The sequence below is a fragment of the Apium graveolens genome, chromosome 7 (genome assembly GCF_009905375.1).
Source record: "Apium graveolens cultivar Ventura chromosome 7, ASM990537v1, whole genome shotgun sequence".
NCBI classification, from domain to species: domain Eukaryota; kingdom Viridiplantae; phylum Streptophyta; class Magnoliopsida; order Apiales; family Apiaceae; genus Apium; species Apium graveolens.
Window position 1 is genome coordinate 181126485 of NC_133653.1, and position 20277 is coordinate 181146761.

A 20277-nucleotide genomic window follows, 5' to 3' on the forward strand; every position below is an offset into this window, starting at 1 on the left:
GTGATAACAATAATACAAGTATCTAAATGGATACTTACTAGAATCTTTATCGTGCGTAAGATAATTACTTACTAGATATAAGTAAAAACAAGGAATGAAGTTACCAATACTTCCCCACACTTATATCATTTATAAAGCTACTTGAACTATCACCGTTCAAAGTATTATAAGATTCACGAGGTCATCCCATAGATGAGACCACAAATAAAACTTGAAAATATTTGATCTTTGAAATATTTTGAAAAGAGATGAAGTTACGAGATACTTCATTCAATGGATACACCAATAAAAATGTTTGACCCTGTCAATGCTTCGGCAACCACCCATTAGTAGCCTTTCGATCGAAATGCTACGGGTAGTGTTGCAGAATTATCCAAATGGATGATGAACTCATTACGGGAGTTTACCGCGCCAGGAAGACCACTTACGATGATCAGTCGTAGTAGTACAACCCCACCATTTTCTACATGTAGAGGAGAACCTGTCGGATTTACTTGTCAACCGAACACTGAACTCCTAAGGAATGGACCGCCTTAGCGGAACTTCCAGGCCATTTGGGCCAATATGATAAGGCTGGGCCGGCGCTACTCGACCACTTACGCCACTCCTAGTTCAGATGAAATCCATGACTCTGAAATGTAAAGCTCGTTTCCCCCCTCCCCAAGTAGAAACTTGTTGATACGGCTTCACCAAGAAGTCGTATCTAGTTGGAAAGGAAAACTCACCGATATTTCCCAGGCGATGCCTGTTAATGGATTAACTTGTTCCAAGAATTTTACTTCCCGAATATTGGGTAAGTAATCAAAAACTCTTTTACCAAGACAGCAACCTTGTTGCGAATATAAAATACACCACAGAGCCGGATTCCCCAGGTTTTGAGCGAGTATTTAAATCCCCTTAAAAAGGAAGATCTTAAATATAAAAATAAGTTTTGGGATCCGCTCTAACTTTTAAAAATCATTTGAAGACTCGAAAACACTTTAAAGAGTGTTTGGAGTAAAACTGATTTAATGAAGTAAATCAGTCCCCAGTATATTTAGAAAATAACTGAATATTATTATTTAAATAATATTCCCATAAAGAATAATCTTTATAAAAATAATTGAAGTAAAAGTATTAAAACTTATACTTGAAACGAGTATTAAATAATCAAAGATATACTTATATGAAAGTATTATCTTTATTGGAATAATCGAAAATAAGTTTGATTATTGACACCTTATTCTTTAATAAAATAAAGAATATATTGCAGTAATAAGCGGAGTCATAATACCTCGAATGAATATTATAAATAATATTCATAAAATAAAGGAGTCATACATCCTCAAAAGAATATCCAAGTTGTTAGGAATGTATGTGCATTAGTTTGATGATACGTTTAACAAAATACTTAAGTAGAAATTTAGTGTCTGTAGCCTCAACGGATAAGACCACTTTGGCTATCCGTTGATGGTGTAGCTTTACTTAGAAATAAGTCTAGTGTTGTAGCATATTTCAGTCTCTGTATTTAAAATGTAATTCTTGGAAGTTGAGAGAAACTATGAGTCATGTTGACTACTAGATGATATGCAGATAGGAAGGCCAATTGTAAATACTTCATGCCTTGTAATTTTGTATAAGTGAAGTGGTATCAACGGATGACTTAAAGACCTTCAACGGATGAGAAGCTAAGCTTCAATGGTTGTCTCTAAAGCTTCAACGGATAAAGTCATCAACGGATAACATCCTTCAACGGATGAGTGCATCAACGGATGAAAGCTTCAACGGATAACATCCTTCAACGGATGAGTGCATCAACGGATGAAAGCTTCAACGGATGTTCTGATGATTAGCCGTTGATAAGGGGTAGTTGTACCTACAAACAGAGGCACATGGGTTGATAGAGACAACTGAGATGTGGTAGCCGAATTTCAGGAACAACAGAAAAAGCAGCCGTTCTTCTTTAGTACAAAGATGCAATAGTCAACAAAGTACTGGAGTGAACAGGAAAAGAAGCAAGTGAAGATCTTATTTTATTACTGTATTTTATATTGTTCTTCACTTGTACACTTGGTAATATATAAACCAAGTAGAAGCTAGTAATTGGAGGAGAGATTTTCCAGAGCTGTTTAGAAAAATATTGAGAGAAAATTCATCTAGTTTGTACTAGGATGCAGCTGTGATCAACATTGTTTAATCACAGATTTTCTAAAATACCATCTCTGGTGGAACAACAAATCCACCAGAAAAGTTTTTAAGGTCTGTTGTGTTCTTTACATTTGTGCTTGAATATATATCTGTCTGTATTAGCTTAAAGCAATTCACACACTTGTTCTTCTTGAACACACAACTTTCATAAACTGCTCAAAACTTGAAAAAGTTTTGAGATTTACATTCAACCCCCCTTCTGTAAATCTCATTGTTAGTCCACTAGGAATAACAATTGGTATCAGAGCAGGCTCTTGACATACAAAGAGTTTAAAGATCTTGGAATCTAACAAAGATGAGTAAGAAGGATATTGGAGTAAAGATCCCAGTTCTTGACAAAGACAGTTATCACCATTGGAAAGTGAAAATGCACCTTCATCTACTCTCCCAAGATGAAGGTTATGTAAACTGCATTGAGAATGGTCCTCACATTCCCCACAAAGTAGCAACAGTTGTTACTGCCACAGTTGTTGTTGGTCAATCCATTCCAAAACCTAGAGCAGAATGGACAATGGAAGACACAGAAGAAGTCCACAAGGATAAGAAGGCTATGAACATTTTGTTTAATGGTCTTAACATGGATATGTTTGATAATGTGATAAATTGCACAACTGCCAAAGAGGTTTGGGACACAGTTCAACTACTGTGTGAAGGTACAGAACAAGTGAAAGAAAACAAAATGCAGCTTCTCATTCAACAGTATGAATACTTTCATTTTGAAGAAAATGAATCTTTAAATGAAACATTCAATAGGTTCCAAAAGCTGTTGAATGGACTGAAGCTGTATGGAAGAGTGTACCAGGTTAAGGATTCAAATCTTAAATTTTTAAGATCCTTGCCAAAGGAATGGAAACCCATGACTGTCTCCTTAAGAAACTCTCAAGATTATAAGGACTTCACTCTTGAAAGATTGTATGGAATCTTGAAGACTTATGAACTAGAGCTGGAACAGGATGAGGTATTGGAGAAGGGGAGAAAGAAAGGAAGTTCAGTTGCATTGGTAGCTGAAGATGAGAGGAAATGCAGACAAGAAACTGCGAGATCTACATCAAACTCCAAAGATGGTATAAGAAATCAGGAATCAAGCAAGGGGAAAGAGCAAGTTGCTGAAAATGAAGACAACTCCAGCCAAGATGACTCAGATGGTATTGATGAGCATCTTGCATTTCTGTCCAGAAGATTTGCAAAGATGAAATTCAACAAGTATACTAGAGCCACTAAACCTCACAAAAACACTGTGGACAAATCCAAGTTCAAGTGTTTCAATTGTGGTATAAGTGGACACTTTGCAGGTGAGTGCAGAAAGCCAACTTCTGAAAAGAAGAAATTTGAACAAGTAGATTACAAAAAGAAATATTTTGATCTACTCAAGCAAAAGGAGAGGGCTTTCATTACTCAAGAAAGGGACTGGGCAGCTAATGGAGATGAAGAGGATGAAGATGTGGAGTATGTCAACCTTGCTCTCATGGCTGATTCTGAAGAAAATGAAGTTAGTTCATCAAGCAATCAGGGAAATGGAAGAAATCTATGGTACTTGGACAGTGGTTGTTCAAGACACATGACAGGAGATTTCTCCCTGCTCACAGAGTTCAAGGAGAGAGCTGGCCCTAGCATAACCTTTGGAGATGACAGCAAAGGGTTTACTATGGGATATGGCTTGATTTCAACAAGGAATGTCATCATTAATGAAGTTGCATTAGTTGATGGTCTCAAGCACAATTTACTGAGCATCAGTCAACTATGTGATAGAGGGAATACAGTTTCCTTCAATTCTGAAGCCTGTGTTGTCACTAGTAAGAAAGACAACAAAGTGGTTCTAACTGGAGTTAGAAAAGGAAATGTGTACATAGCTGACTTCAACTCTACAGATGCAGAATCCATTACTTGTCTCTTCAGCAAAGCAAGCACAGTTGAAAGTTGGCTATGGCACAAGAAGCTATCTCACTTGAATTTCAAGACAATGAATGATCTAGTCAAAAAGGACTTAGTTAGAGGAATCCCTCTAGTTGAATTCTCAAGGGATGGTTTGTGTGATGCTTGTCAGAAAGGCAAACAAAGGAAAGCATCATTCAAAAAGAAGCTTGAAACAACAATTGATGAACCATTACAGCTGCTACATATGGATTTGTTTGGACTAGTCAATGTATTGTCTATTGCAAGAAAAAGATATTGCTTAGTGATTGTAGATGATTTCTCAAAGTTCTCATGGGTCTATTTTCTTGGATCAAAGGATGAAGCAAGTGAAATCATTATCAATCACATCAGGCAAGTCAACAATCATCCTGACTTGAAGGTTAGAAATATCAGGAGTGACAATGGAACTGAGTTCAAGAATTTGACATTAAGGCTGTTCTGTGAAGAAAATGGAATCATGCATGAGTTCTCAGCTCCAAGAACACCTCAGCAAAATGGGGTTGTTGAAAGAAAGAACAGATCTTTAATTGAAGCTGCCAGAACAATGCTTGAAGAATCAAAGTTACCAACATATTTCTGGGCTGAAGCTGTTAATTGTGCCTGCTTCACTCAGAATATTTCTTTGATCAATCAAGCTAAAGGCATGACTCCTTATCAGTTGTTCAAGAGAAGAAAACCAACTCTAAACTTTCTTCATGTCTTTGGATGTAAATGCTTTATACTGAGGAATCAATCTGACCATAAAGGGAAGTTTGATGCAAAGGCTGATGAAGGGATATTTGTTGGTTACTCAGCTGGAAAATCTTATAGGGTCTACAATCTAAGAACCAACACTGTTATGGAATCTGTGCATGTTGTGTTTGATGATAAAAAGATTGATGGACTAACAGATGAGGGACATAATGAGAGACTCAAATTTGACAACATTGAGATATATTGTGATGATAGTGAAGAGGAGACTGATGGAGATGACACTTCAAAAGGGATTCAAAACATGCCCTTGGATAATGCACAAAATACTGCATTCGTTGATAGAGGCAATGCAGTATCCGTTGAAAGACATAGTGCATCATCCGTTGAAGTACAAAATGAAGCATCCGTTGATCATAGTTCATCAACGGATAATCGATTTACATCATTAGTTGATAGAACTCCAAGTTCCCTGCAAAGGACCAACAACTCAGGGGGAGTTTCAACTAGTCAACACTCTGTCTCACATCATGACAATACTGAGGCCACCTCATCTAGAGCACATCTTCCACCACAAAGGAAATGGACCAAGAATCATCCCTTTGAACTGATCATTGGTGATGCATCATCTAAAGTGCAAACAAGAAAAGCCACTCAAGATGAATGTCTGTATAGTAGTTTTCTGTCTCAGGAGGAACCTAAGAAAGTGGAAGAAGCTCTATTGGATCCAGATTGGATATTAGCTATGCAGGAAGAGCTGAACCAATTTGAGAGAAACCAAGTATGGAAGCTGGTACCCAAACCAAAGAACAAGAGTCCTATTGACACAAAGTGGGTATTCAGAAACAAGATGGATGCAAATGGCATTATCATAAGGAATAAAGCCAGACTGGTTGCTAAAGGCTATTCTCAGCAAGAGGGAATAGATTTTGATGAAACATATGCTCCTGTTGTAAGACTTGAAGCCATCAGAATATTTCTAGCCCATGCAGCCCATGCCAATTTCAAAGTCTATCAAATGGATGTCAAGAGTGCATTTCTAAATGGGAAATTAGAGGAAGAAGTCTATGTAAGTCAACCTCCAGGATTTGAAGATCCAAATTTTCCAAACTATGTGTATTATCTGTTGAAAGCACTCTATGGACTGAAGCAAGCACCTAGAGCCTGGTATGAAACCTTATCAAAATTTCTTTTGGAGAATCACTTCACTAGAGGTACTGTTGATAAAACTCTCTTCTTTAGGGATGTTAATGGCTCTAGTATACTTGTTCAAATTTATGTAGATGACATAATATTTGGCTCTATAGATGATAAACTTTGCAAAAAGTTTGCTAAGCTAATGTAAAGTAATTATGAAATGAGCCTAATGGGAGAACTAACCTATTTTCTTGGTTTACAAGTTAAACAAGTTAGTGATGGAATTTTCATTAGTCAAACTAAATATATTCATGATCTTTTAAAGAAGTTTGACTTAATGGAATGTTCATCTGCAAAAACTCCCATGGCCACTGCCACCAAACTTGAATTAAATAAGACTGAAAGGTCTGTGGATATTACAAGTTATAGAGGCATGGTTGGTTCACTTTTATATTTAACTGCTAGCAGACCAGATATAATGTTTGCTACATGTCTATGTGCTAGATTCCAAGCTGATCCTAGGGAGTCTCACTTAATTGCTATCAAAAGGATTTTCAGATATCTCAATGGTACACCAAATTTAGGTATTTGGTATCCTAGAGAATCTGGCTTTGATCTAATTGGTTATTCAGATGCAGACTATGCAGGTTGCAAAATAGATAGGAAAAGTACAACAGGCTCCTGCCAATTCCTGGGAAACAAGCTTGTATCATGGTTTAGCAAAAAGCAAAATTCAGTCTCTACTTCTACAGCTGAGGCTGAATACATTGCTGCTGGAAGTTGCTGTTCTCAAGTGTTATGGATGAGGAACCAACTCCTTGACTATGGACTTCATGTTGATAGAATTCCTATCTTTTGTGACAACACAAGTGCCATAGCCATAACAGAGAATCCTGTGCAGCACTCAAGGACCAAGCACATTGATATCAAGTACCACTTCATTAGGGAGCATGTCATGAATGGTACAGTGGAACTACATTTTGTTCCAAGTGAACAACAAATTGCTGACATATTTACCAAGCCACTTGATGAATCAACATTCACAAGATTGGTAAGTGAGCTAGGTATGCTTAATTACTCTTAAAATTCATGTCTTTATTGCAATTTGAATTGAAGCCTGAAATATATTAGTTGCTAAGAACAAATTTGACTTTTAACATAGTTTATTCCATCAACGGATGTTCCCTATCCGTTGAAAGTCAAAATTGCTCTATCAACGGATAGTCATTATCCGTTGAAAGACAAATACATTTCTGGAATTTTTATCCGTCAACGGATAAAACTGAAGTACCTTTCAACGGATGACAATTTGCCTTATCCGTTGAAATGTCACATCAATCGATTCAGGTGTTTAACAGCCGTTGATTCTATTCTCTTAACCGTTGATACTCATACATACATCTGTATGTATTGGTTTTAAAGGTAGTTTTTAGAATACTTACAGTTTATTCTTAAACGGCTGAAATTCACTAACGCATATTTATTGATAAATCTTTCTTTTATATTTTTGTTTATTAATTTGAGAAAGCATATAAGTCCTTCTGATTGTTCATTTTTACTTTACGCTTTCTTGAAATTTCAAGCATTTACCATTTTCTCTCTGCAAAAACTTCAAGTTATTCTCTGCAATTTCTACTCACAACAATGGCACCAGTCGTGAAGATTATGTCTCAATCTGGGTTCATCTATGAAAAGAACAATTTCATAGCTTTGGTAGAAAAGAATGAAGCCCACTCAGACTATCACAAAATGATGGACTTCATCAAAAACTGTAAACTTAGCTATGCAATGCTGGAAGCCCCAACAATTTTCTGTGAAGTAGTTGAGGAGATTTGGACAACTGCTGAGTTCAACTCCATGGATATGACTATCTCCTTCACTCTCAAAGGTAAAACTCACTGTATTAACTGTGATGATTTACAAGCATGTTTTAAATTGCCTGAGAACAATGCCATGACACCACACACTGACAGTGATGTATCCAGCATGTTAGATTCCATAGGTTATTCTCTTAACTCTGCTAATTTAGGGAGTATTAGAAGAAAAGGCCTTAGGAAAGAATGGAGTTTCCTTGGGGATGCCTTTATAAAGGTTTTCTCTGGGAAAATTAGTAATTTTGATGCCATAACTTCATCTCTGGTTAATATGCTCTATATGCTTGTTTCTGATAGGTATTTTAACTTTAGCAACTATGTGATGCTAGAATTAGGTACTAGATTAGGTAACAAAGCTAATAGACCTAATAACATCTATTATGCTAGATTCTTTATGTTATTGGCTAACCATGTTGCTGAAGGTTTAGTCATAATCAATGAGAATAATAAACTCAAGTGCTGGGCACAAGAGAAAAGAGTTCTTGCAGACTTGATGAGAATGGATCTTAACAGCAGTGTGCCATTGGTATATTTACCAATCATGAATGCACCTCAGGTAGGTGAGGTAATTGCTTCTACAACTCCTACTTCTTCCAACCCCTCTATTTCTTTATCTTCTAGTGTGGCCATGAAATCTGTGATGACCCAACAGATTTCTACCAAGGTCACCAAAACTAAACTTTCAAAATCAAAGACAAAGAAATCCACCTCTGTTGTTTCTCAAAAGACAACAGTTGTAACACCAACTATTAACCCTGAGGTGAGTGAACAGGGTGTGAGTGGTGAGGGGAGGGGTGAACATCAAAGAAACCCCCAGGATAAGGAAGGAAAGTTGAGTGCTTCCCAAGCTAGCCAAGCCACAGTTTCTCAAAAAGCTGTGGTGGTTCAAAAGGTATCTAGCACATCCCTAGTAGCATCCTCCCAAAAGGATGTTACTATTGAAAATAGTTCCAAACCAGGAACACAGAACAAACGAGGGAGGGACACTAAAGCCAAACACTCACCAACAAAAGCCTTTATTAGAAGAAAGAAGGCTAGAACCCAATCTTCTACACAGGGTGCACACACTGCACAGATACATCCATCTGTATCTATGCCTTCTCAAACTCAGTTTGATGTGACTCCAATAAATGTGGAGTCACAGCCCCATTCTCTCACAATAATCACACATCAATCACCAAACACTTCATCACCATCTCTGGATGTGGATATGTTATTCCCATCAATTCCTGATTCTCCCTCTTTACAACTCAGGGAGAAGCCCCACTCAAATACAGGTGATCATCATCTCTTAGATGATTTGTTGGATCACCCGCAAATTCTTTCAGATATAATTGAGGGATCTGTGTCACCACATCTCAAATCAATCTACACAGATTCAACAGTTATATCACTTTCAATTTCAACTTCTTTTCCTTCTTCAACGGATATCACTCATCCGTTGACAAGTGGTTGTTCTTCAACGGATAAGCTTAACAGCAGTTATCCGTTGATAACATCAGTTTCACCTTCAACGGATATTCCACATCCGTTGACAGTCTCTACACAAATAACTGAATTAATCCCAAGTGTAGAAGACATGAATACTGTGCAATCACTCTTAGGATTGAGGGAAGGGAGTGACAATTTGAGTGAGAGGCTGGGTTGCTCCCAGGCAAAAGGAGAGATTGAGAGCTCAAAAATGCATGCTATTTCTTCCAGCATGGCAAAAGTAAGTGAGTGGAGTACCACCTTAGTAGGTGAAGGTGAGGGAGTGAGTTGTGTGAGCCAGGGGGGAGCCCCTGATGCAAGAACATAGAGAAAAAGAGAGAAAAGCAGGTACAGTCGATACAAGGGTGGAACCAGCCATTGCTAATGAGTCAATGATTGTGGATGATGCTGAAAAGGAAAGACAATTTCAGCAACATTACAAAGCTGTAATTGATAACATTTCCTTGGATGCTGACACTTTTACTCATCCTGTGACAGCCTATCAACTGTTGGCTGCTCAGGGCAATGAGGAGGCAGATAGGTCACTACATCTAGTGCACACAACAGAATCTCTTCAAAGGGATAAAGCTGCCATTAACAAAATGCCTTCTACAGCTGGTGAGCCATCTGAGGAATTTGGAGCAAATTCTGATGATGATGACTCTATTTCTTTTGATGGAAGCATGAACTTAGGGGGAGATGAAGGCCTAGTTCAATTCCAAATCTACCTGAATGGGCCTTGACTAAGGAGTATAGATCAGGGGAATTCAATGTCTCTTTAGTCAAACAAATCAACACTATTCAACAGGCCATTCAGAATACTTCACATGCAAGTATCAAGGCTATCCTTCAAGCTCACCTGGACTCACTGCATCTCATGAAGCTGCAGCAAGTGAAGCAGAATCTGAGTATGGATGATCTCAGGAAGGATATTGCTAACTTGAAAACCTATACTTCAGAAAAATTGGATTCAGTCATGCCCTATGGTACATTGCAGGACATGGTTTTGAGATTGAAGAAAGAATCTATTACTGAAAAACGGTTGGCCAAGTTAGAAGACAGAGTTCAAGTTATTGAAGATTCTGTGGCCACCATTCTTCACAATCAACAATCTCAAACCAGTCTCCTAATGTAGCTGGCAAAAGCACAGGGCTTGACCCCTCTCCTTGATGATAACAAAAAGGGGGAGAGTAAAAGGGAAGGGGAAGGAGAGCCATCTACAAAAGTCAACATATCTAAAGTGCTAGTTCCTGCCATCACTACTTCTCCAATCATTCAAATCAAGGGCAAGCCTGATGGAATTGATTTGATTCAGCTAGCAGCAGCTGAAATTCAAGTGAAAGAGCAAAGGAGGAGAATTGATGAAAGGTTGCAACTGTTGTTTGGTTCTACACAAGACAAATCAACATCTGTGAAATACAGCACAAAAATTGAACCAATCAACATGGAGCTCATGCCAGTAGGGAGTCATAAGGATGGAGAAGCTTCTTCCAAAGAACTACAAGCTATAATTCTCAAGCCCAATGAAAGATCCAATAAGGACTCAACAAAGAATCCTTTAAAAGAAGTGGACTTTCCTCCTCCAAAAGCTGATGAGAACAAGATTTTAGGCAGGAGTATTGCTTATCTCAAAAAGACCATGGATGAGGCTGTAAGGAGAAATAGAGCTATTATCATTAGAGAGGGAAAGAGCATATGTGTGATGCAAGGACATCCCAAATTCTCAATAGCCAAGAAGGAAGAAGACAAGCAATTAAAGGCTGACAAAAGAGCACAAGCAAAGCTTGAACAACAGCTAAAGTCAAGTCTAGTTGAAAAAGAAAAAGGGATTGAAGTCAGGGGTGAAGACAAGACTACAAACCTAGATGAGGTTTTAGGGAGTATATTTGGTGAGAGTGTGGAAGAAAGAGAGGAATGGCAGAAGGGAAACAGAAGAAAGGCCAAGGCACATAGAAGGAGTGGAGATAACACTGAAGTAACCAAATCTATATCTAAACACTACCTTCCATACCTGAACCCCTTGTTTCTGATCCCACAATAAACATCCATGGTGAACCAATCATTCCAAAAGAGGAACCTATTGATTGGGACACTATCAAATTGCCTACCTTTCTAACCACTCTTCCACTACCAAAGAAACAGAAAAGAAAACCAAAATCTACACCTCCCATAACCTCTAAGAAATTCACTCAAAAACAAAAACCTAAGCCTAAGTCACCCATTTCTAAAGATGATTATGTTCACATCTGTGACATAAAAGAAATTTCAGACATTGAACTCTATCTGGATGAGCTGGAGGATGTAAGGGGAATAGCTGCCTACAGACAGCTACCAGAGAGATTAGTGTTCAGATATAAAGGAGCTGGGGAAAGAACATGGCCTCTCCACAGGATTCTGGATGAAGGCTACTCTACCTTGATTAGAGTCTTTTCAGCTATACAAAAGGATTCTGGCTTTACCAGAACTGCCAAGACTGAAATTCTCAACAAGATAGCCAATATAAGGAAAACTTGGAGGGAGCCCAATGCTTTACCCAGGACTTTACTCATTCAAGAAAGGGAAATGAAAATTCACAAATCACCTCATTGGTTGATGGAATTTAGAGATGATAAAGGAGTCAGAAGATTTTTCAGACTTGAAGACCAACTCAAGATTGCCAGCAATGAAACTCTCAAAGAAATGCAATCTAAGTTGGATGTCAGTGTTGAAGATGAAGCTGAATTCTTCAGACAACTCCAACTCCAAATTGAGGAAAATGACAAAAGGCTAGGAAAGAAAACCAGGGAACAAAGAAGAAAAAGATGATTTGCTCAGACTAAAGGAGTGTCCTTGGAAACACTGTAAATCTTCAATTACCTCCTAGTACATACACTTTTGCAGCATTTTTAAATTTCTACTTAGTTTCAATTCATATATCTGTTAAGTGTTTTGTTATCATCAAGTTAACCCTGAATTTATGCCTACAATTCTTATAGACATAAATAGGGGGAGATTGTTAGGAATGTATGTGCATTAGTTTGATGATATGTTTAACAAAATACTTAAGTAGAAATTTAGTGTCTGTAGCCTCAACGGATAAGACCACTTTGGCTATCCGTTGATGGTGTAGCTTTACTTAGAAATAAGTCTAGTGTTGTAGCATATTTCAGTCTCTGTATTTAAAATGTAATTCTTGGAAGTTGAGAGAAACTATGAGTCATGTTGACTACTAGATGATATGCAGATAGGAAGGCCAATTGTAAATACTTCATGCCTTGTAATTTTGTATAAGTGAAGTGGTATCAACGGATGACTTAAAGACCTTCAACGGATGAGAAGCTAAGCTTCAACGGTTGTCTCTAAAGCTTCAACGGATAAAGTCATCAACGGATAACATCCTTCAACGGATGAGTGCATCAACGGATGAAAGCTTCAACGGATAACATCCTTCAACGGATGAGTGCATCAACGGATGAAAGCTTCAACGGATGTTCTGATGATTAGCCGTTGATAAGGGGTAGTTGTACCTACAAACAGAGGCACATGGGTTGATAGAGACAACTGAGATGTGGTAGCCGAATTTCAGGAACAACAGAAAAAGCAGCCGTTCTTCTTTAGTACAAAGATGCAATAGTCAACAAAGTACTGGAGTGAACAGGAAAAGAAGCAAGTGAAGATCTTATTTTATTACTGTATTTTATATTGTTCTTCACTTGTACACTTGGTAATATATAAACCAAGTAGAAGCTAGTAATTGGAGGAGAGATTTTCCAGAGCTGTTTAGAAAAATATTGAGAGAAAATTCATCTAGTTTGTACTAGGATGCAGCTGTGATCAACATTGTTTAATCACAGATTTTCTAAAATACCATCTCTGGTGGAACAACAAATCCACCAGAAAAGTTTTTAAGGTCTGTTGTGTTCTTTACATTTGTGCTTGAATATATATCTGTCTGTATTAGCTTAAAGCAATTCACACACTTGTTCTTCTTGAACACACAACTTTCATAAACTGCTCAAAACTTGAAAAAGTTTTGAGATTTACATTCAACCCCCCTTCTGTAAATCTCATTGTTAGTCCACTAGGAATAACACAAGTAATATCCAATAATAATATAAAAGAGTCATAAGCCCTCGAATGAATATTCAGAATAATATTCAATAATAAAATAAAGTTAAAGTTATCGAATAAACCTTATTCGATTAATAGTTTGGAAAACTATAACCATATATATATATAAATATATATATATATATCCATATCCATATATACAAAATCTACTCGGGATCCTCGACTCCCGGTTTCAGAAAATATTTTCACCTTTGGGTCCCTATACTAAGGGTATATGCAAGTTACCGCTATCCTCTAGCATAGGTATTATCAACTGAACCAACAGATATATATATATGGAAAGAATGCGAAACAGGCATGCATATATATATACCATAGCAGCATGCTTCAATATATTGCATCATTTGCTAATTAACCAACATGCATCTATCGCAAGATAATGCAAATACATATATTCATCACAACAACAGTTATAACGGGTAGAAAACTTGCATGAGCGACTTGGGGGTGAGAAAGGCTCGGGACGAGTCTGGTAACCTATAAACAACAAGTAAGTTGGAATTAAACCAAAATCACTTGTAAATCTATACTTTAACTAACTTAGACTCTAACGCTTGTTTTGCGCTCACCGATTCGCTTAAGTCACTCGGGTACCCTCGGCTCCACCATTTTTAATAATTTAACCTTTACGAGTTTTAAAGCGATTCCTTCGCGAGTGTCTTACCAACTGCCTAACACACTTACCATAAATGTTTCATACATTAATTAACCCTTTTTGGTCTTTAACCTATGTTTCAAAGTAAGGCGAGGGAAAAAGTTTCGTTCGCGAAACGCCGTTACTTGAAACGGTCGTTTCTCCTAAACCGTGCATCGGAATCGAACGAACTACATATCAAAACGAAGCTCGTAACATGAGCTATCTAAACATGGCAGTGGTCATAATCTAGCAGGGGGTTCTCGGGTCCTAATGCTATGCACAAAAACAGTCCAAAGAAAATCGGACGTTACGACGGTTATGTTTACGCGATTTCCCAATTTTAAACCATACAAAACCAACCACAAACCAACCTCAAATCCAACACACAACAAACATCCATCCTTATCACATCATAACAACCCCAACCAATTCAATTTAATCATTCATACTTATGCTTAAACTTAACTTTAATCATACTTAAGTTCCTTTAAATCAAAACCACAACAATTACCATTCCATTTCACTACCATTCCAAATCCCAAACTCTAAATCATAACAACAAACTACAATATCAACCCACTAATCAAAATCATCTTATAATATATAGGAATCTAGGGTTTGGAGATGGTATACCTTCCTTGAAGTGGTGGGTGGAGCTAGGAAGCCTTAAGAAGCTTTGAGAAGTCTTAAGAATGCTTGGATCTTCAAGAAAAACAAGAAAAAGTTCAAGTTAAAAACTTGAAAACACTATTCATTGTCTTCTTCTTTGATTAAATAAAGAAGATTGAGAAAGAATTAATGGCTTAAACTCATGATATAGTCCTAACTAAGCATGAAGATGATTAGGGAATTATCTTACCAATTTAGGAGGCTTGGATCTTGAGTTTTGAAATTCTATGCCTTTAAAAATGCTAAAAGCCGAGAGCAAATGAAGAACTCATGCCTTGGTTGCTTTTGATTTTTGATGAGAATGATTTTTACTTGGCTTGGTTGACTTGTTTTGTATTTGATTTAGTCAATTACTTTCTTGCCCTTGAAATTGTGTGGTTACAAAGCTACCACACCTCCTTCCTTCCCATGTCATGCTTATGTCATCCTCATGATGTCATCCTCCCTTCCTTGTCCTCTTTCTATTGGTTGGATGACATCATTCCCCCTAATCCCTTTGATTAACTTCCTAATCGTTTGCCTAATGACCGCTGATCTGTTATACGGTTTGCTTAACTTTCGTTCTCGTTTATCGTTTGAAGGATCATACCCGGGATCTTATTACTTAGGTTCCCTTAACCTTTCTCAATACATTATATTCCTTTTTATGATCCTCTATTATAATCCTTTAATTTAAATCCTTTTTATCCTGTTACCTTATACTCAATTCTCTCCGTATCTTGTGGATTTCCGGGAAAAACCAAAGTGTTCGGAATTGGATTCTGACGATCTTTACATACACTTATATACTTCATAGAGTACTAATAATATCCCAGAATATCCATAACAGAACCCCTACATAGTGTGGCATGAAAAGTTTCTTCATTCAGCTAAAACACTATTCACAAGGGTTACAAAAAGTTGAAAATTTTGGGGTTATTACAGTCTCCCCTCCTTAAAAGGATTCCGTCCCGGAATCAAACAGAAAATAAATGGGGGTACTTTTCTAGCATTGTGCTCTCTAGTTCCCAAGTTGATTCTTCCACATTATGATTCTGCCATAGTACTCTGACTAGCTTGATCACTTTGTTCCGAAGCACCTGCTCCTTCTTATCCATAATCCTTACTGGCTTCTCCACGTAAGTTAGATCTGGCTGCATATCCACCTGCTCGTACTCCACTATGTGCCTGGCATCCCGATGATACCTCCTTAGCATTGACACATGGAACACATTATGAACTTGTTGCAAATTAGGGGGTAGGGCTAGCTCGTAAGCTAACTTTCCAATCCGTCTTAATATCTCAAAAGGTCCAATGTATCTTGGGCTTAGTTTTCCTTTCTTTCCGAACCTCATTAATCCCTTCCAAGGGGATACTTTCAACAGTACTAAGTCCCCTACTTCATATTCCTTGTCCTTTCGGGCTAGGTCTGCATATTTCTTTTGTCTGTCTTGGGCTGCTACAAGTCGCCCTCTGATAAGATCCACTATATCTTTGGTCCTTTGGACCACTTCGGGTCCGAGCATCTTCCGCTCCCCTACTTCATCCCAGTATAAGGGAGATCGACACCTTCTTCCGTACAGGGCCTCATAAGGCGGCATTCCGATGCTAGCATGAAAGCTATTGTTATAAGAAAACTCGATCAACGGCAAGTGATCATCCCAACTTCCTTTAAGGTCTATTGCACAGACTCTCAACATATCCTCTAGTGTCTGGATGGTCCTTTCACTCTGTCCATCCGTTTGGGGATGGTACGCGGTACTCATATTTAACTTGGTCCCCGCACATTCCTGAAAGCTCCTCCAAAATCTGGAGTTGAACCTGGGGTCTCGGTCTGAGACAATGGACGCTGGGACTCCATATCGCGTCACTATTTCCTTAAGGTAAATGTCCACCAGTCTATCGACTGTGTATCTCTCATTGATAGGAATGAAATGAGCTGACTTTGTCAGTCGGTCTATAATTACCCAAATGGCGTCGTGATTGGCTTTCGTCCTTGGCAAGCCTACAACAAAATCCATCGCTATCTGTTCCCATTTCCATTCGGGAATCTCCAGGGGTCGTAAAAGTCCACTGGGTCTCTGGTGCTCCGCCTTTACTCTTTGGCAAGTCAAACACTTGCTTACCCATTCTGCTACGTCCCTCTTCATGTTGGGCCACCAGTAATATTCCTTCAAATCCCTATACATCTTGGTACTTCCTGGGTGAATGGAATACCTTGAATTATGGCTTTCATCCAAAATCTCATCTTTAAGTTCTTGAACATTCGGAACCCAAATTCGGTAGGAGTACCTCATTATCCCTTTATCATCTTTCTCAGTATGGATCTCCTCTCCAGTCATTGACTCTCTGCCTTCATTCATTATTTTCTCCTGGCACAATCTGATCTTTTCCAATAACTCTGGCTGCATTGAGATCTCAAAAAGCTTTTCAGTTTCGGTTCCGGTTACCTTTACTTCTATTTCCATTTTCTCAAAATCCCTTATCAACTCTTCCGAAGTCGTTATCATTCTGAGTCTTTCCTTTCTACTAAGGGCATCAGCCACCACATTGGCTTTCCCTGGATGATAGAGAATCTCACAATCATAGTCCTTGATTAGTTCTAACCATCTCCTCTGGCGCATGTTGAGCTCTTTCTGCGTAAATATGTACTTGAGGCTCTTATGGTCTGTGAAAATCTCGCACTTCTCTCCATACAAGTAGTGCCTCCAAATTTTTAAAGCAAATACTATTGCCGCGAGCTCAAGGTCATGAGTAGGATATCTAACCTCGTATTCCTTCAGTTGTCTCGACGCATACGCAATAACTTTACCGTGCTGCATAAGCACACATCCTAATCCTTTGTGCGCCGCGTCACTATATATCACAAAATCTCCTTTTCCGTCCGGCAATGCCAATACCGGAGCCGTTATCAACCTTTTCTTTAATTCCTGAAAACTGTTCTCGCATTCCTCCGTCCATTCAAACTTCTCTGTCTTACGAGTAAGTCGTGTCAAAGGGGCTGCGATCTTCGCAAAGTCCTGTACGAATCTACAATAGTAGCCGGCCAATCCTATGAAACTCCTTACCTCTGTGGGTGTGGTTGGCCTTTCCCAATTTGAGACCGCCTCTATCTTGGAGGGGTCGACCAATACTCCTTCTTTATTGATCACATGTCCTAAAAACTGTACTTCATTCCGCCAGAATTCACACTTCGAGAATTTGGCATATAACTGCTCCTCTCTGAGTATTCCTAGAGCTATCCTCAAATGCTCTGCATGTTCTGCCTCAGTCCTTGAGTAGATCAAAATATCATCGATAAAAACTATCACACACTTGTCCAAGTACTTCTTAAATACTCTATTCATTAAATCCATGAAAGCCGCTGGGGCGTTGGTTAATCCAAAGGACATTACCAAGAACTCATAATGCCCATACCTGGTACGGAACGCTGTCTTGGAAATATCTTCGGGTTTAATCTTTAGTTGGTGATATCCAGTTCTCAGGTCGATCTTGGAAAAATAAACAGCATCCTTTAGCTGGTCGAACAGATCGTCTATTCTAGGTAATGGGTACCTGTTCTTTATGGTTAGCTTGTTCAACTCTCTATAGTCGATGCACAACCTCATGCTCCCATCTTTCTTCTTAACAAATAAAACTGGTGCTCCCCACGGAGACACACTGGGTCTTATCATACCCTTATCCAAGAGTTCCTGCAATTGGATAGCTAATTCCTTCATTTCTAACGGGGCTAACCGGTAAGGTGCTTTTGAAACTGGCGCCGTCCCTGGGGCCAACTCAATAGCAAATTCAATCACTCTATCGGGTGGTAATCCCGGAAGGTCTTGTGGGAATACATCTTCAAATTCGTTGACTACTGGAATATCTTGTAAGTTGGGCACCTCCTTCTGCGTGTCCACCACATAGGCTAGGTAAGCCTCACTTCCTTTTCGTAGCATCCTTTTGGCCTGGGCCATAGTCAAAAATTTCTGCGTCTGCCTCTTTCCTCTAAATATAACTTCTTTCTTCCCTGGGACATTTAACTTAACTTTCTTCCCTTTACAGTCTATCTGAGCATCGTTGCTAGATAGCCAGTCCATTCCCAAAATCACATCAAACTCCCCTAATTTAAAAGGAATCAGATCAACACTGAAAGATTGCTCCCCTATGCCTATCTCATAGGCGGGGTGAATCTGGTTAACAGGAATAATTTCATGATTGGCTATTTCTACTTGTAAGGGTTCTATCAAGGGTTTAGCCTTAAGTCTTAACTTACGCGCAAAGTCCCTTGATATAAAAGATTTAGTTGCTCCCGAATCAAATAAAACATTTGCACTGACTGAATTTAGAGAAAGGGTACCTGCTATCACATCTGAATCTTTCATAGCATCCTGGACTGTCATGTTGAAAGTCCTCGCAGTAGGTGGCTTATTAGAAGCAGCCCTGCTTGCTCCCGAAGCTGCTGGTTTGTTCATTGGGCATTCTCTCTTCCAATGACCTGGGCGTCCGCACTGATGACAAGTGGTGGTTGGAATGACGGCAGGGGCTGACGAAGGGCATTTGTGAGAATAGTGGCCCACTTGCCCACACTTAAAGCAGGTTACTGGCTTTCCTTTATACTCCCCAGTGTGATTCCTTCCACATATGTTACAGGCTGGCAATGGGGGTCGAGACTGGTTGGAATAGGACATTCTTGACTTCTGGCCGCCCTGGCTCACACTCACACTCATTGGTCGCTTAAACCCAGTGTTCCTTCCTGGCAGGGACACTGCTCCTCGATTAAATCTAGTTGGGAAGCTCCTTCCTGCGGAACCTCCACCCATGCTCATACTTTTCCTCTTTATTCCCTTCTTCTCTCTTTCCTTCTGCATCTGTTCACTTCCGGCTTCTACAATCGTTGCCTTTTGCACCAGAGTGGCATAGTCCGTAAGCTCAAGGATTGCCACCCTATTCTGAATCCATGGTTTCAGTCCCTGCTGAAACCTCCTAGCTTTCTTTTCCTCGGTGCTCACAAACTCTGGCACAAACCTTGATAACTCAGTAAATTTCGCTTCGTACTCTGCTACAGACAAGTTATTCTGCTTTAGCTCCAAGAACTTGAGCTCCATCTGGTTTTCCATAAACCTCGGGAAATACTTTCCCAGAAACAACTGACTAAATCTCTCCCAGGTTATAATAGCATCTGTCTCCATATTTTTCTTGGCCTCCCACCAGTAGTTAGCTTCTCCTTTCAGAAGGTAGGTAGCAAATACAGTCTTCTGTGCCTCCTCGGTACTCAAAATCTCAAAAGATTTCTCCATTTCCTTTAACCATGCCCTTGCCTCAACTGGGTCGGCTGATCCGTGGAACTCAGGGGGCTTAAGGGACTTAAAAGCCCTGAAAGAGTTTGCCACAGCATTGTTACTTCCTTGAGGGGGTGGGTTGGGTTGACGTTCCAAATTCTGCCTTAGGAGTTGCATGAACTGGCTCATGGGATCCACGCCTGGGTTTGGTACTGGTTGCTCAACCTCGGTTTCTCCTTCTCCAGCCTCTATCTCAAATCCCTCAACATCATATGTTTCCTCTTCCTCTTCATACAGGGAGTCATCCTGTTCCACATAATCCTCATCTTCCTCTTCACTGTGTTCTTGG